Source organism: Arachis hypogaea, chromosome 15, assembly GCF_003086295.3.
Source record: "Arachis hypogaea cultivar Tifrunner chromosome 15, arahy.Tifrunner.gnm2.J5K5, whole genome shotgun sequence".
NCBI lineage: Eukaryota > Viridiplantae > Streptophyta > Magnoliopsida > Fabales > Fabaceae > Arachis > Arachis hypogaea.
The window spans coordinates 142,964,484-142,980,977 of NC_092050.1; the positions used below are offsets into that span (position 1 = coordinate 142,964,484).

Here is a 16,494-nt window from a genome sequence, read left to right on the forward strand (position 1 = left end):
CAGCCATAACTTACCTTATTTAATATTCATTAATTGTTGCGACAATTAATTAATGCTAAATAAAGCAAGTTCTGTCTGTTTTTTTTTTTATCTACCTAGCATTATAGGTTTTTTGTTTGGCGTTTGTTTTGAATATAGTTAGTTGTCAAGCCTTACAAGCTAAGTGTGTTTCTTTTTTTCATTTATAATCATTGAAAACCAACTTGTCAAGCCTTAGAAACTAAGTGTGTTTCTGATGTTGAGTACTTGAGTGTGATTGGATAGAAATGCTTGTGAAATAAAAGGCTTACTTTGTTAGAAACTTAGAGTAAGTTGGCTTTTCTTTTGGGTAAATATTTTAGCTGGTAAATATTTTTTTAAAGTGTTAACTATCAATTTGATATCCAAAAGATGCAGGCGCGTCAATAACAGGATTGATCTTGTAAGATATTATCAACAAAAATCCGTTAAATAATTTTAAATTTGACTAGTATGCCCATCACTTTGCTGGAGTCCATTTCTAATGAGCATAATGTTAAAATGGCCACCGAAATTATATGATATGGCTCAATCTGAAGGTAAATTACTGATCTGGCCACTAGAATTGGACATTGATTAAATTAATTTAAAATGTCAGATTATTAATTTACTCTCAGAGTTAGCCATGGCTATCTCAGCATTATGTTCATTAGAAATGATCTTTGGCAAAGTGATGGACATGCTTGTCAAATTTTGAAATTTAGTGACCTTTTTTTTTGTTGATAACAACTTTCAAGGTCTTTTTGTCACGGTTTGAATCTTGAGTACCGAATTAGTAATTGACTCAAAAAAGCTGAGATGCACTAGAAAGCAAGTGCTGTAAGGTACGGCTTAATGGTTTGAGGGGACTTAAGCTTAATTAGGAGTTGTTTCAGTTTGCTTTATTTCCAATCGTCAATGCCTTTTCTACAACTTAGTATTTTTTTTTAACAGGACTGTGAAAGTTTGGAACTTGACCAACTGCAAGCTCAGAAACATTCTTGCTGGTCATTCTGGTTACGTGAACACAGTTGCTGTTTCACCTGACGGTTCCCTGTGTGCCAGTGGTGGCTGTTGACTGATGGCATTATTATTATTCGCAATTGTCTATGTCATAAGTGACGCCCTTGCCTAGATCTTTTAATCTTGACCTAGTTGATTTGTTTTTCACCATGGAATGTGTTGTTATACATTTGGGGTCTTTATTTATTGTTTCATTCCCATTTTCTTGCAGGTTATCTACTGCACCAGCCTGAACTTAAGTGAAGACGGAAGCACGTTGTTCATCAGTGGTTACAACTAATGGCATGGTCAGAGTTTGGGGAATCGGACACTTTTAGAAAAAGTTTTCAAATTAATTTTGCAATTTACATATGTTTTGATTTGAGACACCTAGTTACTTGTAGAACTCTCACTAGAAAAATGTTTGAAATATACATTATACCATTTAATGAGTGTTTGATTTCAATTTTATCTTCTAGGTTTTATTTTGATTCAATTTTGCTCCAAACTCACCGTTCTTCTTTCTCCTTACGCCACCTTAAGTTGCACACTCCAAGCATCAACTGCTCTGTCTTCTGTGCCCCTTAACTCCTCGGCCTAGAAACCAGCTCCATCGCCACCTTTGTTTTTGCCAAGCTTGGCCTCCACTTCTCCACTGGCCAACTCTCCAACATTGGACTATTGTTAAAGTAGTGGTGACGGTTTTATAAGAAAGAATGCCCATTATAGATGAGGATTTTTTATTTGTATAATAATTTGGAGAAAATATGGCATTGGAGATTCAGAAAAGATTCAAAAGTGGAGGTGTTTCGGTGGCTATAGTTGATTCAAAGCAACTGGAAGTTGAGCTGGTTGACTTGGATAAAGATGGGTTGCAAATCCAGGTTGGATATGGAGTAAAGACAAAATTTTGGCATGATTTATGGGTTAATATTAGTAGATTAAAGAAAAATTACCCTAACTTATATAGGATGGCCTTGGACACAAATTATACAACTAGTGAATGTGATTTTTGGGATGGATATTCGTGGAGGTAGAGTTTACAATGGAAGAGACCATTAAGAAGTTAGAAAGAAGAAGATTTGCAAGGGTTATACTCGGTACTAACAAATATTGGCATCAAACAAAATGAGGCAGACTCTTTTATGTGGAAAAATGATAAGAAAAGTACTTGTTTCGTCAAATCTTTTTTGAATATTTACTATAAGAATAAAGATTTAGGTGCGGAATTAAACATGGACAACTTTACCAAAAATTTGTGGAAGAGCTTAGTTTCTCTTTGAGTTGAGTTATTGGTGTGGTTTGTAGTATTAGAAAGGTCAAATAAAAGAGATAGATTATCTAGGTTTGCTATTGTTTTGGATGAGGATGATGAAAGAGTAGAATCAGTCCATCATTTATTTTTTGCTTGTACTGTGGCATGGAGGATTTGGGATTTTATTTTACAAGCTTGGAGGGTGGATTGAATTTGGCCAAGTAATGCAAAAGAGTGTTTTGAATTATGGGTGGGTAGGAGAGTTCCAAAGGAGGACAAGAACGTCTGGTACATTTTGTTTTTTGGTGATTTGGTATCTTTGCAAAGGAAGAAATAACAAAATTTTCAGAAAGAAAAGTATATTTATTGAAAAGATAGAACAAGAAGTGGTACAAGTAGCAGCATTGTGGACCAAAGATTGGAATTATAAGTGACCAAGTAAGCACATGTTCGGAAGATGTTCAATGCAAGAAATTATATATCTTTTTTCTGTAATTTTTTTGAGTATGTTGTCTTGTTATATTCGTTATAGTTGCTGGTTTGTCTTGTTCTGTTTGTTAGTCTTATTTCCCTCATTTTTCTAACTGGGCAGCTAGTAAGCTCCGTGTTATTAAAAAAAAAAGTTTGTATTTATTTATTAGTACAAAACAATAAAATAGGGATATAGAGATGTAAAATTATGTTTAAGAGATGACATATGAATATAAATATTGTGTCTTAGAGATATTGAATTAATATATTTTATATTTTTTGTAACAAAAAAATATAGAAATACTAACAAAAAATACAATTTAATTTTTGTTTTTCTTTTTATTATTCTGATCAAATTTTTGTAATTATAATTTTTAATTTTTTATTATTATATTTTTTTCTTAATTTTTTTATATTTAGTTTATTATTAAACAAAATATAAAAATATTAATTTTAATATCATGTTTTTAATATTATGTTTTATCCTATCTTCGTAACTAAACGCATCCTAAGAGCCATATAAAGACCCTTCAATAGTCTTAACCAAGTATTCAAGGAGAGACACCAAAAAAAAAAGTATTCAAAGACAAAATGTTAATAATGTAAAGGAGACCATGCTATCACGGCGGGCTAAAGGTAAAAAAAAATAGAGAGTAAGAGATGCTGAAAATGGTAACTCTGATTGGAGGCTAGAGTAGTGCCTTGAAGAAATCTGGTGATAGATGGCAGAATCAACACCAGAGAAGTCCTTGGTCATGAGAAGTTGTTGTTGGAGCAAGAGAGGCAGCGATCTTGGAGGAGGAAGTTTTGGTGATATGGTTGTTACGGAAGTTGAAAATTATTAACGTAAACTGTTAATCCATTAACGGAGAACAAACGCGATTAAATTTAAATCTTTCAATAACTAATTTGATTGAAAAAAAAGTGAACACTCAGGTGCAGTCGATTTTATGTAAAGTTGATAACTGAGACTCTGAGAGTTTTTTAGATAATTACATCTTCACCCAACTCCAAATAAAGTTGGCGTAATTCCAAAAAACAGCAACAAAAACAGGACAACAATTACAAAGAAAACATAAAAACTAGCATTAAACAGCAAACAGGAAGCAAAAGAATATAATGATTTTAACTCCTCTCAAGACATTTTAAAATGAACCTGCTCAGATATACAACATCAAATCATGATCATACTCCTTCCAACTTTTACTTTGCAAACCTATTTGCCTTTTTCATAGATCAGTAAATCATGCATCAAAGATCAACTTCATATGTCTTCTAATTCCCCTTAGACTTGATATTTGCACTCATGAGTACATCAATTACTCCTATATTGTCGATCTTGATACCATCGATTTGTGCATTCTACAACTTCGTCCTTTAACTTCTCTAATACCAACACTCCATTATTAAAGACAATGTTATTTCTACATTTCCATGTGCACCATATTACAGAGAAAAATAATACCATCCATACTTCCTTCATATCTTTCCTTATTTTTCTATCCATCCACACCTCAAAGCATTCTTTGGTGGTACCTGGCCAAACCCAAATCACACTCCAATCCACCAAGATTGATCCCCACAACTTCCATATATGATCACATGAAAAAAACAAATGATGTACCGTCTCCAACCTATCCTTACATAAGACACAACAGGATTCCGCTTCTGGTACAATCTTAAACTTACATAATCTATCTCTAGTATTCAATCTTTCCAAAATTACAAACCATATCAGCAACTCAACCCGTGGAGGCACAATACTTTTCCACAATTGTTTCGTGATATTATACATATTGGGCTCCACTCCTATCTCCTTATTCTTATAAACCACATCTAAAAAAGATTTAACAGAAAAATTACCTTGCTTGTCATGCTTCCATTTCAAAGTGTCCACCTCTTCTTGTCTAATTCCGATTTTTGACAAAGTTACAAGAAACTTTACAAGGTCTTGTTCCTCCCATTCCCATAAAGCTCTTCTCCATTGTAGGCTCCATCTCCAAATATAACCATCCCAAATGCCATACTCACTGATTGAGAACTCCTTGTTCAGCGTCACTCTGTAAAGACTCGAGAATACCTCTTTCAATCTACCTTCATGTACCCAAAGGTCGTGCCAAAATTTGGTTTTAGTTTCGTTACCTACTTGCAATGGAAGTCCCTCTTGATATATATCCACAAGACTACTCTCACTCATACGTATGTTGCCAATGTCAGCCCATACACCCCCAGTTCTCTTCAAATTTTGATTTTCAAAAGACAGAGAGTTGTTAGATAATTTGATTGATTTGACTAAATTTTCATCTAACGCCTCTCAACTATCAACTTCACGTGAAGTTGACTGCATCCGAGTTTAATAATCTCTTTTGTTGTTATATTCAGGGATTTTTTTTCCATAAATTATGAAAAATATTTATTTTCACCAAATCCGATTTTCAGCTTTATTTACCGAAATGCACTTTTTTTTTGTAATTAGGGCAAGTTCACCGTACCCCTGGCGAACTTTATAAGCACTCTTCGACGAACTCTATAATATATATAGAGTTCGCTGCACACCCCGGCGAACTCTAGGCAAAGTTTGGCGTATTATATATTCAGAGTGGGACCATTATCCTTTGTCCTTTTCTTTCCAAACCTTCTTCCAAATTTTATTCTGTTACTCCTTTCTGTATTCCGGTGTTCGAGAAGTACATTATTCACAACATCAGCAGTTTGAGGTTAGTAATTAATATGTTAGTTGGAGTAATTTTTCTCAGATTAGTTAGAGTTACCTAATATTTCTTAGTTAGTTGTTGCATGCTAATTATAATTAGAGTTACTGTTTACTGATTTCATGCTATTCAATAGTTGTTGATTGTTTTTAACATGTGAATTAGTATAAGTTGTTAGTCTTTTCTCAGTTAGTTTAGTCAGAAAAATTGGTTTAAGTTGTTAGTCAAATCTTAATGAAATTAAGTTAGAATATAGGGTTAAGTGACTTATTGGTTAGGGATGCCTAGGATTTTAGTGAAAGTAAGGTAGATAACTAGTATTTTCAAATATGTTTGTTTACAAATCCTGTTAATGCGAAACAAATGATGATAAGTATATATTATTTTGTGTAAATTGAGTGTGGTTAGATAGAGCAGCAGTTATTGGGATACGAGGATACCCTCTACAGATTAGATCAGGTCGAGCACATTGCTGACAGACTTGATCGAGTGGTACGATAATATAGTTGTCGTTTATCTCTCTTTAATTAATAAACTATGAACTTGTGCTATTTAGAGTTGACATTTTTTTTTTATCTTATCTTTCCGTTTGGTAGGCGCCTCGGATCTTGCGCACCAGGCGGAATCTGATGACGAGGCCACCGGAGGCGATTAGGCCATATCTCAGATGAGCCGGGTTTGAGTATGTGGCCTATATGGTTGAGTTCGATCATGACTGGCCACTTGCCTCGGCGTTGATAGAGAGGTGGAGGCCTGAGTCCCACACCTTTCATCTAGCATGCGGAGAGATGACCATCACGCTGTAGGACGTGGCGTATCAGCTGGGACTCAGGATCGATGGTGATCCTGTAAACGGGTGTATGGGTAGTTGGGAGCAGCACCATCAGGGACGGACCATCGAGGACTTTTGTCAGCAGTTACTGGGTGTTATGCCCGACGCGGATGACAGAAAGTTACAGACGAAGTGGACTGTCAAGCTCACGTGGTTCCTTAACACTGTCTGCAGAGAGCTGGAGTAGGACGCCACTGAGGAGCGCCTCCTGAGGTACACGAGAGAGTACATCATGCAGTTGATAGGGGGTATTCTATTCCCAGATGCATCTGACTCTCGGGTGCACATCAGGTGGCTCCCCCTGCTGGAGGACCTCGATGCATGTGGTAGGTTGTCGTGGGGGTTGGCTGTATTGGCATGGATGTACCGCCAGATGTGCCGTGCCACAGATCATGGTGCGCGCAACCTAGGTGGTTGCGTCAGCCTGCTATTGTCTTAGGCCTACCACCGTATTCCCCTACTATGCCCTGATGGATTTGATACTCGTCGGTTTCCGCTGGTTGAGAGGTATTTTTGTTTATTTTCTGCAATAATTCTTTGTTAATTTATTATATTAAGTGTTTAATATAACTGATTTGTGATATAACTTTTACCGCAAAATTGTAGGTGGGTTCAGTACCGACCTGACAACACCAGAGGCGAGGGCCGCCTTAGGCATTACAGGCATATCCTGAACGGGATTGGGATACTCTACGTAAGTCATAAATATTTAAGTGTAGCCAGTTTACTTTATATTATGTGTTTTGCATATGAAAATTGAATAATAACACCAACTTGTGTATTGGAAACAGGTTGATTGTACACCTTCAGGAGCCATATTCAGATCCACCATCGTCCGTATGATATTTCGTCTAACAGGCCCACTCAACGGACTATCGTCGACAGTATCCACAGACGATCCTCGGCCACCCAAATTGACGAGGAACACAGATAACTCTAACAGATGAACATTTGTCCAGCGGTTGTGCCAAGACCGTATAAGACATTAAGACATACATCCTCGTCGTCATGCAGACAATACCTGATTCAAAAGATAATAAAGTTGTTCTCATAAGCATGTTCAAGTAAATATATCATCAACAAATACAACGCGGCTGTGACATACCTTTTATAAATTAAACTACCACCTATTTCGGTTGGATATCTATAGTAAATTTTCTTCACCTTCTTTGTCTCTTGCATCCCCACGGAAAATAATATCAGATTCTGTAACAACTCTAAGCTGTTGATTTCCACTGTCAAATAGGTAAATATCGGTTGGTTCAATCTAAAAACGATAGAACCTTCTTCATCATACACCATTTCTCCATCGTAATGAATGGATAACAGTAGATTTCTTGCCATTGTAAAAAAAAAAAAAAAGAAATGATCAACAACCAAAATGATTATGGAGAACAAAGTCAGATGCTCAGCTTCATTCTCTAACTGGCATTTATGGTGGCAACTTTGCCTAGAGTTCGCCAGGGTGTGCAGCGAACTCTGTATAAATCAAAGTTTGCCGGGGAATACGGCGAACTCTATAATTTATCTAGAGTTCGTCGAGAGTGCAACGAACTTGCCTTAATTACCAAAAAAATATGCATTTCGGTAAATAAAACTCAAAAGCGAGTTTGGTGAAAATAAATATTTTTCATAATTTATTATAAAAAAAAAATCCTTATATTCAGCCATCGTAATTACTTATGCATGTGAACTCGTACTAAATTTTTATTTTTTATCTTTAATAAAAAAATTTCTACAAATTATTCAATAGTACTTAAGAAATTTCAATAATTGCTTTCATTGAAGCTTAAAATTTCTCATTCACTCTAATCATATATATTTGCAAGAATTATAATAAAGTCATATAAGCTTTATATTGATCATATCTATTAAGCAACAAAAGTATACATTCAAAATTATTATCAAATATGCAATCCTCCCTGGTCAAATATATTTTGGAAGACACAAAAATATTACATAAGGGCCTCAAAGATAAATTAAACCTCAAAATAATAATGTTTTTTAAAGTTTTTCTTGCAACTAATTACTTCCCATTTGACTTAACGTACACATATCTAAAGAATTAAGAAAAGCCTTTAATAAACAATTTTTTTTTTTTTTTAATGTTGTTGCTGGTTGTCAGATGAGAGATAAGTGCTGTCTGGCTGAGATGTTTCTGTCATTCATCTACAGTGAGTACCTACAAAAAAATCTTATACTCCGATACAGTTGAATCATAAAATATGGTTAAAAGAAACCGAGCTAATTTAGATCCCGGTTATGAACTTATAATTGTAAAGCAGAATATGAAAAATAATATATAGAGTAATTACTCCTGAGAATTTTAAATTAAATACTTTAATCCGGTAAATTTTAGAATATACATCACAATTTTTAATATTTATTTTTATTAGATAATATAATTCCTCTCATTTGAGTGAAGTATATAAAATAGTCTTTAAAATATTTTAAAAACTACAAAACATGCAGTCATTTCGAGTAAACAAATAAAATTAAAAGAAAAATATATTATCTAAAACTTTAAAAATTATTTGGTGTATTTTAAAATCTGATGAACTAAAATATCCAATATTAAAATATTACTTATATATATTATATTTAAATAATTTTTATTAAAACAATATTTTAGGGTATCCTTTTCTGCTAAAATAACACATCAAAATACAACAATAAAGGTACCGTACCAACTAGCAAGAATAATTTTATCTGTATAAAATCGATTTTTTTTTGTAAAAATAATTAAATAGTAGAAGAAATATAATTTTATCCTGGTTTGTAATTACAAGCAACAACTAACAAATATGAAATAAGTAGAATTAAACTTAGTTGCATCTATAGATCGTATACATACACCTCTCGAAGTTATATCATTTGATAATGTTTTATTAGTATTTTTATTTTATTATTGATGAAAATCATTTATCAAGATCCTTGTAAATACTTGGTGAATAATAATAAATAAAATTTATTTTCTTAAATAAATTAAAGACATGGAAAAAGGAGATGAAGGTGAAGAGCTCCCTTCAATCCAAATAAGGATCAAACCATTGGTAATGAAGCTCCTGAGATATGGAAGCCATAAATCTACCACAAACACTTATTCATGGGTAGAACTCTGAGATCCATAGCTTAGCAGCTCTATTAACCTTTGTTAGAACCTCTTTTGGACTTCAAGGAGCTCCACTCCTTCATCATCCATAACACACAAAATATATAATCAATAATATGAAATTTAAAATATTAAATAATAAAGATACCAGATCTAGTGAAGATATATATGTATAAGCAACAAGAAATAATTAATAGAGAAATATGCTCACACAAATTAAAGTTAAGAAAACCCTAGTTCTTGAGGCGCACCAAGAAGGCTTTGGCTTTTACCCTCTTTGAAAAGAAAATCTATGAGTGCAATGCATTCTGATGCCATTCATCTACTTAATATTTATATTGAAAAATGTTGGAAAGCAACGTCTTGTATATATATATATTTTTTTTTTCACCGTTACTCCTTTTTTATGGCCTTTCAATGCCAACTACCATTCCAAGTTAATTTTTTTTAACCGATTCTTACTTACCTCTCAATAATAGAACTGTGTATGTGATAATGATACCAACGTGGTGGCCAGTGTGTGTACAGATATGCTAGCTGTTTTTGTTTGTTTTTTATTTTTCCATTAGAGGAGATCTTATCATCTAAATCTACTAATACATTTAATCACCAAAAAAAAAAAAATCTACTAATACATGCATTATTTTAATGATTCTGTTTCGGGTAGATATTTTAATAAATGATTTTTTTGAATGAAATTGTTTATATTCTTTTGCCTTGTTCAATAAAAAATAAAATAATACTTTATTGCACAAAATATGATATTTCACTATTTATGAATATTATTTAAGGTAATTTGATTTTCAGTATTCGACTAAGATAGACAGAATTCAATATTTGACTAAAATAGATAGATTTCAATATTTGAAAAATTTATTTATAAATAAATAAAATTAATTTTGTATTTATAAAAATAAATAAATTATATTCAGAATATTGACAAATTAAATCTATTTAAAATAAATTTAATGTCTAGTATTTTAATTACATGAAAACAAATTTTTTGGATACAAAATTAATGTTATTCTTTTCCATAGATTTATCAAAGTTTTAAACGTTTAAAAGTAGAAGTGATAATTTACTAGTGAGTTAATGTGACAATTTCGAATTTTTTATTTAAATAAATATTTTATTTACTGAAATAAATAATTTTAAAAATTATTATGAAAATACGTAAGATTACTTATCTCATTTACAGTGTAAACGAGATAAATTTGTATGTAAATGAGATAAGACAGTGCGTGTGATACGTGTATATTTCGTTTACAGTGTAAACGAATATCTCTTTTACAGTATAAACAAATATCTCATTTATACTGTAAATAAGATAAGATTGGGTAACGCCTATATATAGATGTCGTTTACAGCGACATTCTGGGCCTCATTTCCAACCTTTCCACTACTTTCTCATCTTTTCAATCCCTTTCTAACCATATTATTGAGTAAGACGAAGATGGCGCGCGCAGATACATGTGATTCGGATATTAATAGGCTGAACGCGATATGGCACTACGTCGGGGGCAGCCGACTTTGCGGTTAGTTTTATTATCTTGATGTTTATTTTATCTCATATGTATAGCCATGGTTAGGATACTTGCCAAGAACTAGAATACAATTCGTATCGTTAGCAACAAGTTACTGATAGGGTATAATTCTAGGAATGTCTGTAATTAAGTTGCTTAACTATCGTATACGTGTAAATTTCTGTTAAACAAATGTATACGATAGTTAGGTCAGTTTGATACGCGATGGACCTATACAAATTTTTAATAATTGTGATAATTTATTTTTTGTCAAAAGCCTTGCTTACTTCTTCCCCGGCAAGTGAGTCACGCGCTTTCACCACCCGATGCCATTGTCTCGTATCTGAGGTAAGCTGGGTTCGGTGACACGGTGCCTCTCAAGGACTTCGTCTTCCACAACTCTCTGATGACGGCATCGTAAAGCGATGGCGTTCGAAGACCCGCACGTTCCACCTGCCATGGGATGAGGCCACTATTACCCTGCAGAACATGGCGTACCACCTTGGCTACGCGCACGTGGGGAGCCAGTGGGGTGCTTTCGTGATTTCTACAGGTAGTACGGCACGAAGACATGGGAGTTGGTGGAGCGACTACTCGGTGTCAGGCCTCCGGTGGTTGGCAGCAGGGGGCGCAGAGGAATGAGTCATTCTCGTTGAAGCTGACATGGCTGCGCGACCGTGTCCGCCATATGCCTCAAATGGATGATCCAGAGACACTCTGACAGTATGTGAGTGTTACATCTTGTTACTGATCGGAGGTTACCTGATGATAGACAAGTCAAACAACCTAGCCACTACTTGCAGACTTTGAGAGGTGTTGTGAGTTGTCTTAGGACTCAACGGTGCTTGCATGGACATGTCATTCATTGTGTCTACAACTGAGGCACGACAGACATCACCGGCTGCACTCTGCTGTTGATGTCTTGGATATACCAGAGATTTTTCGAGTGGTGTCTACCTGACTGACAGGTTTTCATGTATTCTATGGCAGCAAGGTAACTATTGTTTATGTCTTGCTTGTGTTTTGAATTTGTAACTCATTATGACATTCCGTAAATTGAACTCGTATTATTCTTATAACCAGTGACAGGTTGATAGAGTTGACGCAGTAGAGCAGGGACCAGCATGAGACAAAGGGCATCCGATGGTGTCTATCGCTAGATCAGTTACGAATAGATGAGGTTAGCACTAAGATTTTATTCCCTGGCAGTTTCTTTTGATTCCTGTTATTCTTCAATTTGGAATTGCTTATAGCTAACCAAATAAATTAAATATAGTAAATGCATTGAAACTTAATTACAAATCTCTTTCAGATATGGTAACTTTTTTACTACATCGACATTAAATAATCTTAATGATAAAAAAAGTCTACTTCCATAACTTGTTTAATAATAAAGTCTACTTCCATAACTTGTAGCCATATCTCTTTGTTAAATCTACCAGCCCAGTCTGTCATCTCTTGCGACAAGCCTCTCAATACATCTATGTACCACTTGTACCCAACCTTGCTGGGACTGTAAGCGGCGTTTGTGAGGTATCGCTTGCCCTCAACAGACTTGAAACGAGATATGAAGTTTGCGGCCATGTGTCTAACACAATAAGCATGGAACGCCCTCGGAGGTTGCCAACCACTATCATCAGCCCTCAGTGCAGCCTTGATCGCCTGTGAACTATCAGAAATAATCAACAGGCCTTCCTGTGGGGTGACATGTCGTCTCATATTATTCAGGAAGAAAGACCATGACTCCGTACTCTCAGACTCCACAATTGCAAAAGCAATGGGAAGGATATTGTTGTTGCCGTCTTCTGCCACTGCAATAAGCAACACACCACCGTATCTTCCATATAAATGCGTGCCATCGACAGAAACAAACGGCTTGCAATGCTTGAAAGCCTCAACACGGGATAAGAATGCTCAAAATACTTTGTCGAGCATGCTACAGCTGCAGGCCATAAGGTGCCCATCATAGTAAGGTAAGGCCTTGAGCTCATATATTGTTCCGAGACAACAACTCTGCAGTGCTTGTAGTAGCTTCAGCACCTTATTGTATGACTCCTCCCAATTCCCGTACATCTGCAATTGCCTTTTACTTTGCCATTCAGACCTTTTTATACGAGAGTTTGAAGTAATAGCTTTTCCGAACTGCACCTTGCAGGACAGGGATGCAGATGGATGGATTGGACTATATCAACGATGGGATGACCTTGCAAATGAGGCTGCTGTCCAACTATCGATGGTCTTGGGACATGGTGGGTGCTAAACACGTATGCGCTCCACCAACCATTCGAACCTCTCTAACGAAATAAAATATTCATGGTTGAAAACTACACTAGATATAGCAATCATAAATGAGTAAATACGCCACAATTAAACTTGAACTCACCAGTATCCGAGGTTCTGTCGAAGGGCTACACGGAGACTCCAAGGACATCCATTTATAGCTTGGCAACAATGCACGTGGTACTTTAATCAGTCCAATTCAACCACTCGGTACTCAGTACTTCTGCGAATGCTGTAGTTCTTCACACCCTGCATGACTAGATCTCTGCTTTTGAATCTATGGCCGACTCGAAACTCCACCCCACCGTCTGGGTTGTAATTCTCTTCCCTGGTGTTGGAAAATGGAGATTTCTCATGCATGACGTCCAGATCCAATGTATGATAGTGACTTGGTATATCTGATAGCGCCAAAATCAGGTGAGAAGGAGGCAAAACATAGCGCACCCTGTCGCGACCGGCGTCTCGGGTACAAACTCCTCCTCCTCATCATCTTTAGAGGAATTACTATCGTTGCCATCCGCAACGTACTCTTCGTCGGAGTCTTTATCAGCCACGTCCATGTCTTCCACTGGACTAGCAACATGAATCGATGGTGGTGCAAGAGGTGGATCATCCTGCACAAAGGTCGAGTGGACAGAACCACCGCCACCAGCATCACCAACCTCGGCAAAAAGCTCCATCGCTTGTTCTGCCATGATTCTCCCATGGATGTCAAACATGAGTCACACATGCTCGTTGACCTGGAGCCAAAATAGGAGAAACAAAAAAACTCTGTTACCCACGGTGCTAGCAACCTATACCCCACCCTTCCGATCTCTTTTCTCCATAAACCAATAAGGTTGCTCAATATCAGACTCTTTAACTCATACAACGAACTTACGGGCCAAGTGTGCAACAGTAATGGATTCTCACACTCAAATATCACCTCATTGTCACTCTTTCTCATACAACAATTGGGATACATATAGACAACCATATATCCGCTACTACTGGACATTTTTGCCTATTTTTTGGAAGAAAAACGGAGGAACAGAAGATATGAAATGTATGTGGAGAATGCCAAGAATTGCACATCCTTTTATAGCTATTGAAAATTTATCTTACTGTATCTCGTTTACATTAGAAACGTTATAATTTAACACGTATAAACGAGATACGTGCATATACACGTGTCACGCGCACTGTCTTATCTCGTTTACACTATAGATGCAAGATTATCTCGTTTATACCATAAACAAGATAAGTAATCCTACGCATTTTTGCAATAATTTTTTAAAATTATTTATTTTAGGAAACAAAACATTTATTTAATTTATTTAAATAAAAATTCTAACAATTTCACATTGTGTAGATAATTGTCAAAGCACATCATTTCTCATGCTAAAAAGACAACAAAAGTATCTCCAATAGTTGTTTTTAAATTCATTTCATTTTAGGTCTTATAAAGTGTCATATGAGTATTTGTAGGATCATATATCATAAATTTTGATTTAAAATACAATATAAAATTTTTCACTCCAACATTTGATTTTATTTTAATTTAAACTTAAATTATTTTTTAATTATTTCAAATAATTTTAATTAAATTGTGAAATTTTAACTAAAATAAAAAATATAAAATTATAAAATTAATAATTATATACCGTATTTAAAAGATATTACACACTAATGAAAATAAATTTTAAAATTAGAAAAATTAGATTGCATTTAGACGGGGAGAAATATTAGAATTTTGTAAATAATTGAGAAAAGAACTTACGCTAAATTGATTTTGATCTAATTATTGATAAAAAGACACTAAAAAATAGAGTAATAAAATACTGGAGTATACAAGTTCATTTAACAACGTTAAATTGAGTATATCTAATTAATTTGAGTATATTTTGATTGAGTCTTTATTGTAACATTACAATAACAACGCTCCAATGTTCATTTAGTTGCATTTAATGGATTATAGTGGCAACATTTCACTTATCTATCTTCAACATGATACGGTCTCTTCTTGCTGATACCAATATCATTTCAAAGATGTTATCCAACGCAAATTTCAATTCTATATCATTGTAATTACTATAGAGGTCGAAAATGATACCCAAAATTGATCCTATTAATTGGAGTTTCTCTAAGTATCAGGGGTTAATCTAGTGGTTAGCTCATTAGTCTGCTTAAGTAAGTATCAGAGGTTTGAATTCTGTCTTGTGCATGCAACAACCTTTTTGTCAGTTCAAGCCTTTAAATAGAGCTCGAATTCACGATGGATTAAATCTGTCGGGCTGAAGAATAATGTGATAAATCCAAATAAAAGCTTTGAATTAAACTTATCTAAAAATGTAATTTTAATAAATAAAATTGATCCTTTCAAATTTCAAAATCTAAATAAATGCACTTACTTATAGATTACCTGCATTAATTAGGTATTTTAGTTCATGAAGTTATATTAGGTATCTTGGTTTGTAAGTGAAGGAACGTGTATTAATGCAAAGGGCGTCACTACTGTGTAGAACTCTAGTTTATCTACATGTGTATATGGACATATGTCCAGTGCTGAGCGTGTCTTGGAGCTTCACGTGGAACATTAAAGTAAGCGGTCGTTGATGATGTAATTATTGAAAATAATATCAAAGGTAACACGTGGTACATTAAGGTAACACGTGGCATAGATTATGGTCCTTTTGTTGGGCTTGACTTCATAAGTTGAGTTTGATGATGTACATGTTAAGCTTTGTGATTGTAATTAGCCCATGCGAACATACCTGGGTATCGATTATGTGACTGACATGGATAAATTTAAAAACAAACGCTCTGGTAAAAATCTTCAGGTTATGTAATAATTACTGTAGCAATGCCTCCCGTGAAGCGATGACCCACCATAAAAAACACTGCTTGTCCTGTCCCTTTCCAATAGTTTATCTGCCTCCACAGACCGATGACTCAATGCATGCCTTCCTCGAGTGGGTGAGTAGATCTAACAGATGTTAGTACTTCTTCCTCCAAATTGATGGCAATCTAAATTCCGACATTTTTTCAAAATGGGTATACCTTTGCATCTCTTCAAAACTGAATGTTATTATTTTTCATTTTTTAAATTGAAGAGAACATTACTAAATGTTAAATACCATTATAATATTATATAATTTTTTTAATAATAAAATTTTCATTTCAAAAATTAAATTACAATCAACTTAGTCATAAACATCTTTATTATAGTCAAAATAAACAACAAGCAAGCTCACATCATAAACTTTCTCTCTTCTTATGGATTCCCATCAATCAGATTTTGTCCTCTAATTATTTACGGTTCACGCAAGAGA

The 16,494-nt window shown here is 34.6% G+C and overlaps 1 long non-coding RNA gene across 1 annotated transcript; it reads right to left on the reverse strand.

The window, feature by feature from the left end:
• Positions 1 to 8,099: 8,099 nt before the first annotated feature.
• LOC112751031 (uncharacterized) lies at positions 8,100 to 9,720 on the reverse strand. The gene is made up of 2 exons (XR_011872417.1): positions 9,592 to 9,720; positions 8,100 to 9,457 (listed from the first exon to the last, which is right to left on the reverse strand). It is a non-coding gene; the product is annotated as an uncharacterized lncRNA (long non-coding RNA).
• Positions 9,721 to 16,494: the final 6,774 nt, after the last annotated feature.